Source organism: Orbicella faveolata, unplaced genomic scaffold (assembly GCF_042242905.1).
Source record: "Orbicella faveolata isolate gen_17 unplaced genomic scaffold, um_ofav_v1 contig_46, whole genome shotgun sequence".
Classification (NCBI taxonomy): Eukaryota; Metazoa; Cnidaria; class Anthozoa; order Scleractinia; family Merulinidae; genus Orbicella; species Orbicella faveolata.
The window spans coordinates 6,351,635-6,363,619 of NW_028301576.1; the positions used below are offsets into that span (position 1 = coordinate 6,351,635).

General features: G+C 39.2%; 1 long non-coding RNA gene and 1 pseudogene across 1 annotated transcript; one reads left to right on the forward strand and one right to left on the reverse strand.

Annotated features, from left to right (window-relative positions):
* The first annotated feature begins 2,165 nt into the window (after positions 1 to 2,165).
* Positions 2,166 to 6,114, forward strand: LOC149098140 (uncharacterized). The gene is made up of 2 exons (XR_016203614.1): positions 2,166 to 3,365; positions 5,745 to 6,114. It is a non-coding gene; the product is annotated as an uncharacterized LOC149098140 (long non-coding RNA).
* Positions 6,115 to 8,705: 2,591 nt separating this feature from the next.
* On the reverse strand, positions 8,706 to 9,733 carry LOC149098141 (uncharacterized; annotated as a pseudogene).
* Positions 9,734 to 11,985: the final 2,252 nt, after the last annotated feature.

Here is an 11,985-nt window from a genome sequence, read left to right on the forward strand (position 1 = left end):
TTCTTGCTACTGCGTCATAATTTCTTAACCGTAAACCGCAAGATAAATGTGAATGTGCCCGCAAACCGGCACTCAAAATTGGCTTAAACCGCCAAACAGCCAGAGTATGAAAGACCCTCTCTAGGGGAATATTGGTAAATTAGACATGCGTTCGAGATTCAAGATAGTGGGGATAAAATTACAGGAAAACAAAACCAACTTAAACGACTTTTGGTCCGAGTTATTGGGAGGTTTAAACAATCGTGGGTTTGATAAATCGGGATTCCATTGTATCAGAAGCATATAGCCCTAACATGCTTCTGACTGTATACACAGCGCTCACATTAAATTGGCAATATTTAAGAAATAGAAAAAATGTACCGTGTTTCTATCGAGTTAAATAGAAACACGATTTTTAACAAATCAGCGCGACTATTTTCTTAGGGCTGTTTTCCAAAATAGTATAATGATAACCTCTGTTTTTCTGGTTTTTGGTGGTAATCTTTTATCTAACAAATCTCAGTTTCTGAATCACTACACCGTTCAGCAATAAAAAGACCTTTCAAACACAGGAATAAGCTCGGAAAGGTAGACAAGTGGTTTACATGGCAGGTTTAAATTTGAAGTGACTAGTATTACAACCAGTTCTTTACAGTGTGATCTCAGTAAACCTTCATTATACACATGCATGTATATAAAAGTATAAACTAGAAAGAATATCAAAATATATATTGTAATAGCTCACTATGTCGAAGTAGCTTGCCTGACAGGGATCGCAGGCATCACTTTGAAGCCCTGTGGTAAGGGTATCAAATCTGGCCAAGACAACCAAGCGTTACAGGTCACTGTTACACTATTTATCACGCCGTTATGGTTACAATCCCAATAAATATAACAAAAAAAGTGGTAGGGCTACAGCTCTACAAGCCTTCCACCCTAAAGTCCCTGTGCCACAGTATACTTTAGTGATCTTTTTTGATGAACAAAGTTCACAAACTAAGGTAAAAAAAAAAAAAACCGCCAAAGGTGCAACAATAAAACATGATGGAGAAATGTATATCTCATCTTCAGCGCCTTTGTTTCTTTTCGTCACATGGTCAGCGAAAAAGTATTTAAAACAAGCATTACTGGGAATAAGAGTGGTATAAACCTAACAAGACTTGCATTGAATAATTAAACAAACATCATGGGTTTCTTGTTTGGGACATGCCAAGATTCCTAGTTATGGAAATTTTTAAAAAAAATTAAATCCCACTTTTAATGTTTAACAGTTATCCTGTTCGATAAGTTCAACGGATACACCCATTCCAGGAACCGTGAAAGAAATCGCTCCTCAAGGAGCACCAACAACAAGCAGGGCTAAGGCATCTAATCCTGTAGGTGACGAATTTCAACACGGTAACCCCAGGCTATGGCCTCTAGACGCTCATTCGAACAAAAAAAAAACAAACAAACAAAAACAAAAACAAAACGAAAAAAAAGAAAAGAAAATGAAAATGTCGTTGGACTGTGTTTATCTTAACGTATGGATTTTGAAACAAAAAATACTACTTACCTTCGTTCACAATAGAGGCCTGCATGTCGGGAAGTAGGGCCAACCGGGCCACCAGGAGGAGCCTGATGAATCGGGCATGGAAAGGGGGAATTACGACAACAACATCGTGTCGCTTGCCCTTCCCACACCAAATCCATCAAGCACGGGCGGTGTATCCTTGCGGCACAGTAGGGCACCGCCTCTCAAAGTCTCAAAGCCCTCAAAGTCTCCGCGGCCGCTCACGTGAATGAGTAAATACAGGGTTTTTTCGGGAGTTCAAACGGGGTTTTGTGAAGTGTCCGTTAAGGTTACAGTATACCTTCAGGGGTGTCTCGCGCGCAAGCGATGTAGCGCGTGCAGTTTAAGCTGTAGATACCTAAACCCCTATATCAAATTAAAGCTTATGGGGCTGGCTATCAAACTATACCAAGAATTTTGAAAGAAAATGAATTGTCGAATTTTTCACGACCACTAAATGCGAGCGCCCGAATCACCTTTCGAAAGCTACAAGTCAAAGCGAATTTCGTTTTTCGCCAATTTAATTTTTTCCTCGGTTTCAGGGCCCAAAGCGCTTAAAAAACGTGTCTGCGTTTTGGCATATTCAATTGCAGTAAAAAGTTACAGCACATTTTCGAAATAGGATTTAAAAAAATGTGGAGTGATCGTACAAAAATCGCTCTCGAAGAAAAAGTATTTCGAAATTAACAATTCCCAGACACGCTTTTGTAGTTTATATGTTAAACTAGCCACTGTCCAAATTTAAGAGCAATTGAACAAATTCCCTTTGAGTTATAACTCTTTCAAGTGTCTGCTTCAAGTGAAAAAATTTATTCGAGAAAACAGCGCTAAGAAACATTTTCTGCTTCGTAAACAAACTCCGCCCACAAACGCCTTCAACTGGGTTCTCAGATAACTAAGCCAATCAGTGCAGGGAAAGTTTACTACCGTTAACCTCCTGGTGAAATTTACGCGCGAATCTCTAAAAAACTCTTGTGTTTCGCAATGCGCTCAAGGAACCGAAGGTAGAGAGATAATTTTTCTGTAGCTCGGTTTTTCTTGAAGCTGGTCTGGCAAAATGGAGAAGACTAAACAGGATACGAACGCTAGAGTGGCTGAGCGAAGGAAACAAACAAAAGAAAGCGCGGAGAGCAACTGTGTGTGGGCAGCTGTGCATGGATAATATTTCAAATGGTCTCAATGAGTCCGACGATTCGTCGATATCGGACTCATCAGAAGAGTCTCTGTCAGCATCCCTGTTATTGCTGTCAAGTTCCGAAATTTTTACAGAACCTTTCTTTTCTCTTACCACGAATATTTGCCCGCCTTATACGATAACTATAGCTTCATCCGCGTGGCGAACTTTCGCTTCTTCACTCATTGATGTATTTTCATTCGTTCTTCGCTGTTTTCGCTTTTTCGAACTAGTCCATGGTTTAAACGTGGTCTATGTTTACTTATAACTTAATAGAGACACGCCTAATACCAAAGATGCTGGGTAGTCAGAACAACAATGCTGATCAACTGAGTAGTCAATTCGTGACATCCATATAGGTAATTCCCGCGAAAATCGTCTCGGTTGATTGCATACGCGCTATAGGGCTGTCAATCAAGAGGTAAACTTTTACTTCCGGTGAAAACGTAAAACCGCCATTTCTCCGCCAATATTTAGCCTTTTCCAATTTTTTTTTCAGAAATTAGAGATTATTCTTCGACCACTATTTTGACCCAAAAATCCAAATTTGAAGAAAATTGCCGACCCGAAGGTATACTGTAACCTTAAGAGAGCTTCCACTGTACTTTGGTCCTGCAGTTGGTTTAACTACGGTTTGAGATTTGCTGAGTAGCCTAGTAGGTAAGTAATTGTTTTGGTTCTGGTTTTCCGACACTCAATAGCCCATTGCAAAAAAACGTGAGAGGACTGGGAAAGAGTATGGTTGTTTTCCGTTTGTTTGAAAAACTATGATATTCAAATGAAAGATAAACTAAATTTGAGAGTCTTAAGGAAGAATAGAGGCATTTAGAGGAGGAAAATGGCAAAATGATAGCTCTTCAAATATCACCTAAAATAGAGAGTTTTTATGGACTGGGTAGACAGGCCACAACATTGTAAGGGTTTGTATGGAATTTTGCCACTATTGCAAGGCTCCCATTTGGACAATTTTCCGCTGAAAACTCTCAAACTTGACTGGGTAGCTTTTCATTTAGTAACATTTCATTTGAAATGTTTAGATTTTCAATGTAATCAATATACGAAACTCATCCCAGTCCTCTCGCGTTTTTGCAAACGCCGTAGACAATGAGTCGAACCAAGAGACGATCAAGGTACTTTATACCTTGATCTTCTCTGGTCAAACCTAATCGAAAAACAGGTCGAAGCAGAAATAATTACAGGTTTTTTTCAGTAGTACTTGCGACTACTGTGAACTGTTCACCGAAGTTTGACTTGGTCGAACTGAAAGGTACTTAATTTTGGTTGACTCACAGGGAGCACACAATCTTGTTGAATAGAAAGAGAGTAAATAAAGGAATGAAAAGAACGAATAGTTTACCTTTGTCTCCTGTTGTTATTTCTTACGCGACCTTACGGAAAAAATCGCTACACGTACTTACAAGTCCTGCGTCACACTGTAGCGATAAACTCGTACCTAGGCCTTTTCGCGCTATGCAAATTTTTTTTTTTTTTGGTTTACATCAGAAGCATATCACCTAGAAGCGTTTAACTCTGGTTCAATGCTGCCGATTATTCCGAACCAATCAAATTTAACTTCCTAATATGAAGAAAGGGCTCTCGCGTGGATATGTCATAAACGCGCGGACTACACGCGGACAGCAATGAAGGACACATTCAGTCGTTGCGAGTTGAGAGAAGGTTGGTGTTTCTGGGCCGATTTCTCCTCTCATCATGAGAATCAAACGAACCTTTTCTAGGAGCTGCCAGTGTCATACATAGGCCAGTTATTTGCCAGGTCTCAATTGCATGTAAGCTTTTTTTGCATCAAAACTAGTCAATGGAAATCATGCTATGCTGAAAACGTTTGTTTAGCACGCGCGCTTTCGTTTGCTGGATAACAATGAACAGTATTGTGGATTATTTTTGCGTGATAGTTGAACTTTAAGAAAATCGGACTTGAAATTGTGGCTTTTCTCTTGATTTGTCAGATGTTCGCGCCACGATTGTGTGATTTATACACTTGTTATATCACGATAAGTGAAAAATTTTGTGGCTCGGCTTGTTCCCTTTATATCTTAACGAATGCTTTCTTATAAATAAAACTGTTGGAGCGATCTGTGCTCATAGTTCTTTAAAAAACGTTTAAAACAGATCTAAAAAAGTAAAACTGTCGCTAAATTTTCGACTGCCTTCTGCGGTCTTCTTCAGAGAATGATGATTTCGCGCGATTCACAGAATTTTTAATAAGCTGGGACGTTATTGCTCGTTGCCCCCTAGGGAGGCAACCAGTGGCGCATAAACCCTTGGGAAGGGTGCTCTTTCATTTACGGAGTTTTTGCCTAAGAAAGAGTGCAAGGATTCCAAAAACAGTCTTTTTTTCTTGCCGCTCACACCTGTTTCAAGAATGTTGGCGTAACTAGGATGTATATCGTGGCCGGATTCCGCATGTTGTTTAATTGCGGAATTGACATTTCCATTTTGAGCCGCGAAAACATCAGGACAGCTTTCAAACCAATACAAATATTGGGAAATGTTTTTCAAAAAGCCCAAGGACCGGCCGACAAAAGAGCAATTAAAAGGCATTGTGTACAAAGTGACCTGTCGGACATGTTCTTTCACGTATGTCGGGGAAAGCAGAAGAAATTGGAAATCTCGGGGGACCGAACACAAGCCCGGAACCAATGGAAATGTCAATTCCGCAATCAAACAACATGCTGAATCCGCCCACGATATACATCATAGTTACGCCAACATTCTTGAAACAGGTGTGAGCGGCAAGAACAAAAGACTGTTTCTGAAAATCCTTGCACTCTTTCTTAGACAAAAACTCCGTAAATGAAAGAGCACCCTTCCCAAGGGTTTACGCGTCACTGGTTGCCTCCCTAGGGGGCAACGAGCAATAACGTCCCATGCAGCTTATTAAAAATTCTGTGAATCGCGCGAAATCATCATTCTCTGAAGAAGACCGCAGAAGGCGGTCGAAAATTTAGAGACAATTTTACTTTTTTAGATCTGTTTTAAACGTTTTTTAAAGAATGTTTTCTTGTTTTCTTGTTGTAGTACGTATGCCATCCGTTTGTTTGGCCGATGTTCAAGGGTTTTGGATCCTGCTTTGGATACTAACTGCTCTACTAAACTGAGACATCATCTCATTTACCCTGCATTTACATATTCATTACCGTGTTACTGCCTGTCTTGAATTGTTATCTCAATAAAAAATTTACTACTCTTGGATGTTATTGTTCAATCATTTTTGATCTCCCACTTCTGTGCACTTGTTTTCCTTTGAATGTTGGCGGTAGTGGGAGACTACACATAAGCTTAAATCAATAAATAATAAGTGTTTTATGTGAATTTACACATGACTGTCAACCCACCTGGTGTTGAGTTTAAAAAACATACTTTGTAATTAAATTATTATTTTCAAGTAGATGCAAGTCAGTGTTTTTTTTTTTTTTTTTCATCCCCAATCTGCAATTTAAGTTACAACCACTGTAAATAGTATGAGGTCTATTATTTGTCCAAAACATTCTTTTCATGTAATTCAACCAGGCCTTTCCATTGAGCCCAATTTCCCTTTACATGGCCTCACATGAGGGCCCCTCACATGTACTGAGAACCCAGGAATGGACACACCGAGCAAATAAAAGTTACATACAACAACTAAACACTAGGTGAAGAGAAATCTCTAACTCTCATCAGTTTTAACATTGATATTGTCAATGACAATGACTGAGGCAAACTCATTAGTAGGCCTTTTACTTTAAACACATTCAAGCAAGTTGAGCAAGACCAAAATCATCTTTATCACACTTGTCTACAAAATAAATACACGCAGCACATTAATCTTGGATTTGTAATGTTATTTTTTGCCACTTACATTGGTTGCCCTTAACTTAGTGATTGTTGAAGCAAACCATACCCTACTTCCACAATATTATTATCAATTTGCCATTATTTATTGATTTATTGATTTATTCCAGTCACTGCAATTTATGTTTGTTATTTTGAAAGAAACATCGCTCATTAGGGACTGTTCATTTTTTATGGGGTGGGGAGGGGGACAGCTGGTGGGATTTGATAAAAAGTACCTCTTCATCAGAAATTTTTTTCCTACCCCCCGTGTACCCCTAAATGTCTGTGATGACCCCCCATGAAAATTAAAAAGTAAAATCATTGCAGTCTGAAAAACATAGATGATTTTAAGCCAGTATAAGCAGTTTTGACACTGCACCAGTTAAGTCATAAAAATACACAAGGATCAGAGCCCCTAAATCATAGCTGAATTGCCTTGACTGTTTCACGAAGAGGAGTTGTATGGTCATTAGTGAAGGTTTGAGCGTATTTACAGGGTTCAAAGAAGGGGATCTGAGGGCATACTCCCACATAAAAAATTGAATGTTCAGGACTTCAGGAATTTTATTTCAGGCATTCTAACAGGCCTTTTGCACTTATAGATGCTGTCGTCACAACACCCACATTCAATTAGAAATAAACAAAGCCTGAAAAAAGCTGACATTGCCTCTTTTTAAGTTACTCAAGGAGGTTCAGCTATATTTAGCAACCAAATTCTTACAAGGAGTTTAATTCCTACTGTAGGGTACCTTTCATAGCAGGGGGGGGGGGGGGGGGGGTTTGGGAGGATTTTAAAGCTTCAGACAGGGTTCATATCCTTTCCAGAAAAAAATTTCCAGGACTTTTCCAGGACTCAGACTGATTTTTCCAGGACTCTAAAATTCACATTATCCCTTTCACTCCCGAGATCTCAATGTTAATTCTTCTTACTGTCTGCCATACATTTCATATTTTTTACTTGAGTTTAACAGATTTCCAGAACTTTCCAGGACCAGTAGCCTTTTTCCAGGACTTTCCAGCCCTGGAAAAATTATGCCACAATAAAATTCCAGGACTTTCCAGGTTTTCCAGGACCTGTACAAACCCTGTTCAGAACCCGAGGAATGCTATTTAGGTATTCTGGCATAAATGTTGCACTAGATAGATGCTATCATGAAATACCTGTACGACGGAACAAAATTAAATACAGTCGAACCTCCCGTAAGCAACCACCCAAAATGTCAAGCCTAAGTGGTTGCTTACGGGAGGTGGCTGCTTATGAGAGCTTAGACCATATTGGGTCAGAATTTTGCCTCATTAGCATATGGTAACTGCAGAGACTTACCCCATATTTTAAATGTTTTATTCGTGTCAAAAGTCAATTTTGAGAAAGAATCTGGTACTTTCCAATGACAAATTTCAGTCTCTTGTACTACACAGGAATGCAATAATGATACAACATCAGATTATGAAATTTAGGCTCTATTATTTGTGAAGTGGTCGCGGCCACTTAAGAGGTGGTTGCTTACAAGAGGTTCCAAATATAGTGCTTTGAATTTGAAACTTTTTGTAATCTGGAGAACTGTTTGACGAGGAGAGTAGGTAACGCTAGGAGGTTCAACTAGACCTGTATTCAAGTTAAAAGAGACAAAAGCTGACATTTCCTCTGTTTTATCAAAAGGAAGTTATTTGTGTAAGTTGAGCTATATTTAGCAACCAATGCCATAATCTTTCTGGTTACCACTTCTCTGCGTTCCCCTTTTTGATGTTTTTGTTCTCCACTCCCACTGTTTGAGCAAAAGAAGGATGTAATTTCCAGCCCCACAGGAAGGTGCATAAATTGTAAAAATACTTACAAATGAATTAAAATCTCAGTCATTTCCAAGACTTGTGTTATTTTTGGAGTCACAACACAAAGTTCAAGTTGCTATTCAGATTGGCAATTATTCTCAGCACCTTGAATTGCTACGTTTTGCATTTAATTTACACAAGTCACACAATGTAAATTGCGCACACACACCGAAAAAGCTTTTCATTCAGTTTGATTGGCTTATATCTTTCCTTAACACAATCGTGATCGTCTCTTTGCCACCCTAGTAGACACTTAACGGAATAGCCATAACCTTTAAGGTGAAAAAAAAAAAATTGTGACATTTTGCCAAAAGCAGGATCTGCTGTTACCCTGGATACAATAATTTGCCAACTTGAAACATAAAGGAACAACTCTGAACAAGTAAGTACATCAAGTAAACCGTACGACTATAAAGCCAGAAAATGACGTAAATGTGATAAATGAAAGGTTTTAAACTGACCTTGACGACATGATGGCTTGTTACCAAACAAGTTGTAGCCAACTTGGTTTACCACCTAGCTCTGAAAAAACCTTCGAGAATAACTCGGCGAGAAAGGGAATTAAATCTTATTTTAACACGAACAAGTTCTCTTCCTTCAAACACATTTATTTTTACTACTTATAACCAGGCATCCTTTTTTTTCTTGTCCTCCGTAACATTGATCGCTGCGATCTGCTTCGCAATCCAACAGGTGGCTGGACGTTCGACTACATATGGAGATCTAGAACTTTACGAAGCCGTTTCCGAAGACTAAGAGCCGCAGCAGACCCAAACTTTAACAAAGAAAACCTTATCCTCTGGCGTATATGGATGATACTTAACCTCCGACATTTTGCTTTGCCATTGCTCTGAAATTCCATGACATACTTCAAACTGTAGCGCTTGTTACATTCCAGATAACACAAAACGATCGACTGTACAATATCACCATCTTTGCAACTGTCCTGAAAAATCTTCCTAACTTCCTCACTTTTTCATACGTCCCTTACATATTCATACCACCTAACCTAAGTACCGCGTATTTGTAGCGAAAGAACTTCGCCTGTTCACTAAATAAATCAAAAACCCTCTCAAATTCTAAATACCCCAGACACGCTAATAAAGGTTTTTGTTGTTGTTTATTTATACTACGGACAGACTGCTACAATGTTTTACCGATCCGAACTCGCTGGCACAAGAGTCCAGTTAAACCTTGAATGTTTCTGTCAACTCACCACAAACTCTTTCAAGTACAACCTCCTCTCTTAATGCTTTTCCCTTGACGCTAATCTTCTTTATCATCATGCCCGAGAACTTCTTCCCAGTGTTGATAATAAACCGCTGACCATACCCAATACCGCTGTTAATACCTAGTTCACCCATTGTTTCCATTCATTCCCCTTATTCACCTTCATTTAGCCTCATCCACGATCATTCATATACCCTCATTCACGTTCCGTCACTTGCATTCACCCTTATTCACGCTCATTCACCCGCATACACCTTCATACACCCTCATTCACGTTCAGTCACTTGCATTCCCCCCTATTCACATTTATTTACCTTCATGCACCTTCATACACCCTCATTCACGTTCAGTCACCCTCATTCACTTTCATTTACCCTCATTCCCCTTCATTCACCATCATTCACTCTCATTCACCCTCATGCACCTTCATATACCCTCATTTATCTTCATTCACCCTCATTCGCCTTCATACACGTTCATACACCTTCATTCACCCTCATTCACTTTGATTTACCCTTATTTACCTTCATTCACCCTCATTCATCTTCATTCACCCTCATTTGCCTTCATACACCCTCATTCATTTTTATTCACCCTCATTCGCCCTCATAAACCTTCATTCACCATCATTCACACTCATTCACCCTCATTCACCATCATTTACCATCATTCATTCTCATTCACCCTCATTCACCCTCATTCACCCTCATACACCATCATTTACCCTCATTCACCTTCATTCACCCTCATTCACCTTCATTCACCTTCATACACCCGCATTCACCTTCATTAACCTTCATACACCATCATTCATCCTCATTCATCTTCATACAACATCATTTACCCCCATTCACCCTCATTGACCCTCATTGAGCCTCATTCACTCTCGTTCACCTTCATACACCTTCATTCACCTTCATACACTTCCATTCACCTATCTACACCTCTATTCATCTTCATACACTTTCATACACCATCATTCACCTTCATACACCATCATTCACCCTCATTCACCTTCATTCACCCTCTTTCACCATCATTCACCCTCATTCACTCTCATACACCATCATTCACCCTCATTCATCCTCAATCACCTTAATTCACCATCATTCACCTTCATACGCCATCACCCTCATTTACCCTCATTCACCTTCATTCACCCTCGTTCACCCTCATTCACCCTCATACACCTTCATTCACCATCATTCAACCTCATTCACCTTCATTTACCATCATTCACAATCATTCACCCTCATGCACCTTCCTACACCACTATTCACCCTCATTCACCTTCATACACCTTCGGTCACCATCATTCAACCTCATTCACCGTCATGCACCTTCATACACCATTGTTCACCCTCATTCACTTTCATTTACCATCATTCACCTTCATACACCTTTATTCACCATCATTCACCCTCATGCACCTTCATACACCCTCATTCATCTTCATTCACCCCCATTCGCCTTCATACACCTTCATACACCTTCATTCACTATCATTTACTATCATTTACCCTCATGCACCATCATTCACTCTCATTCACCGTCATTCACCTTCATACACCATCATTCACCCTCATTCACCTTCATTCACCCTCATTCACTCTCAAGTACATTAATGCAAAGAATGTTGTAATACATTTGCAAACTTCTGTAACGTTTACACTGTAGCCCAAGAGAATTACATGCAGTGGGAATGTTTTATGAGAACTACATATTGAGCTAAGTCACCCACACCTGTAAGAAGGCCAGCTGTATCGCGAACAAACGCACTTATGTCCAGGATTGAGTGTACTTACAAAGTTAATAATATACATGAAAAAATTAAATGATTCTGATTAGCTGAGAGCAGTGCAGTTCAAGTGTAACACTAGTGCGAAAAGTGTAACATCAGTGCAAAAGTGTGACACCAGTGCAAATTACACATCGTGATTTTGGATTATGATTGACTGAAAGACAATAGAATTGTTGTTTACAGTCTATCGAACTTTATCTCTGGCAATCTTTGTTAACCTTTCCTTTGTGTACTTTTGCAGTGAAAAAGCTGGTTCACCGCGTCAAATGGACAGGATAAACCTTCAGATACGGAAGGTACAGGAAACCTGAAAAATAACAGTTTAATAAGAAAGAAAAACACGAAAGACACAATCATAAACCATAAAGGAACAAGGATGGCGAAGGATGGAGAAGATTAACACGGATTGCAAACGACGAATTTGAAAAATTGAGGCTAAACTTTTCAATATGCGCAAACCGTGACTGAGCTCCTTTAAATAAGCTTAAATTTGGCTATTTCCGTAAAAAAAAAATACGCAAAATTATGAGAACTAAAGAAAATGTTAAAAAGAAACCGAACAAATGGCTAGATTTAAATTCTACA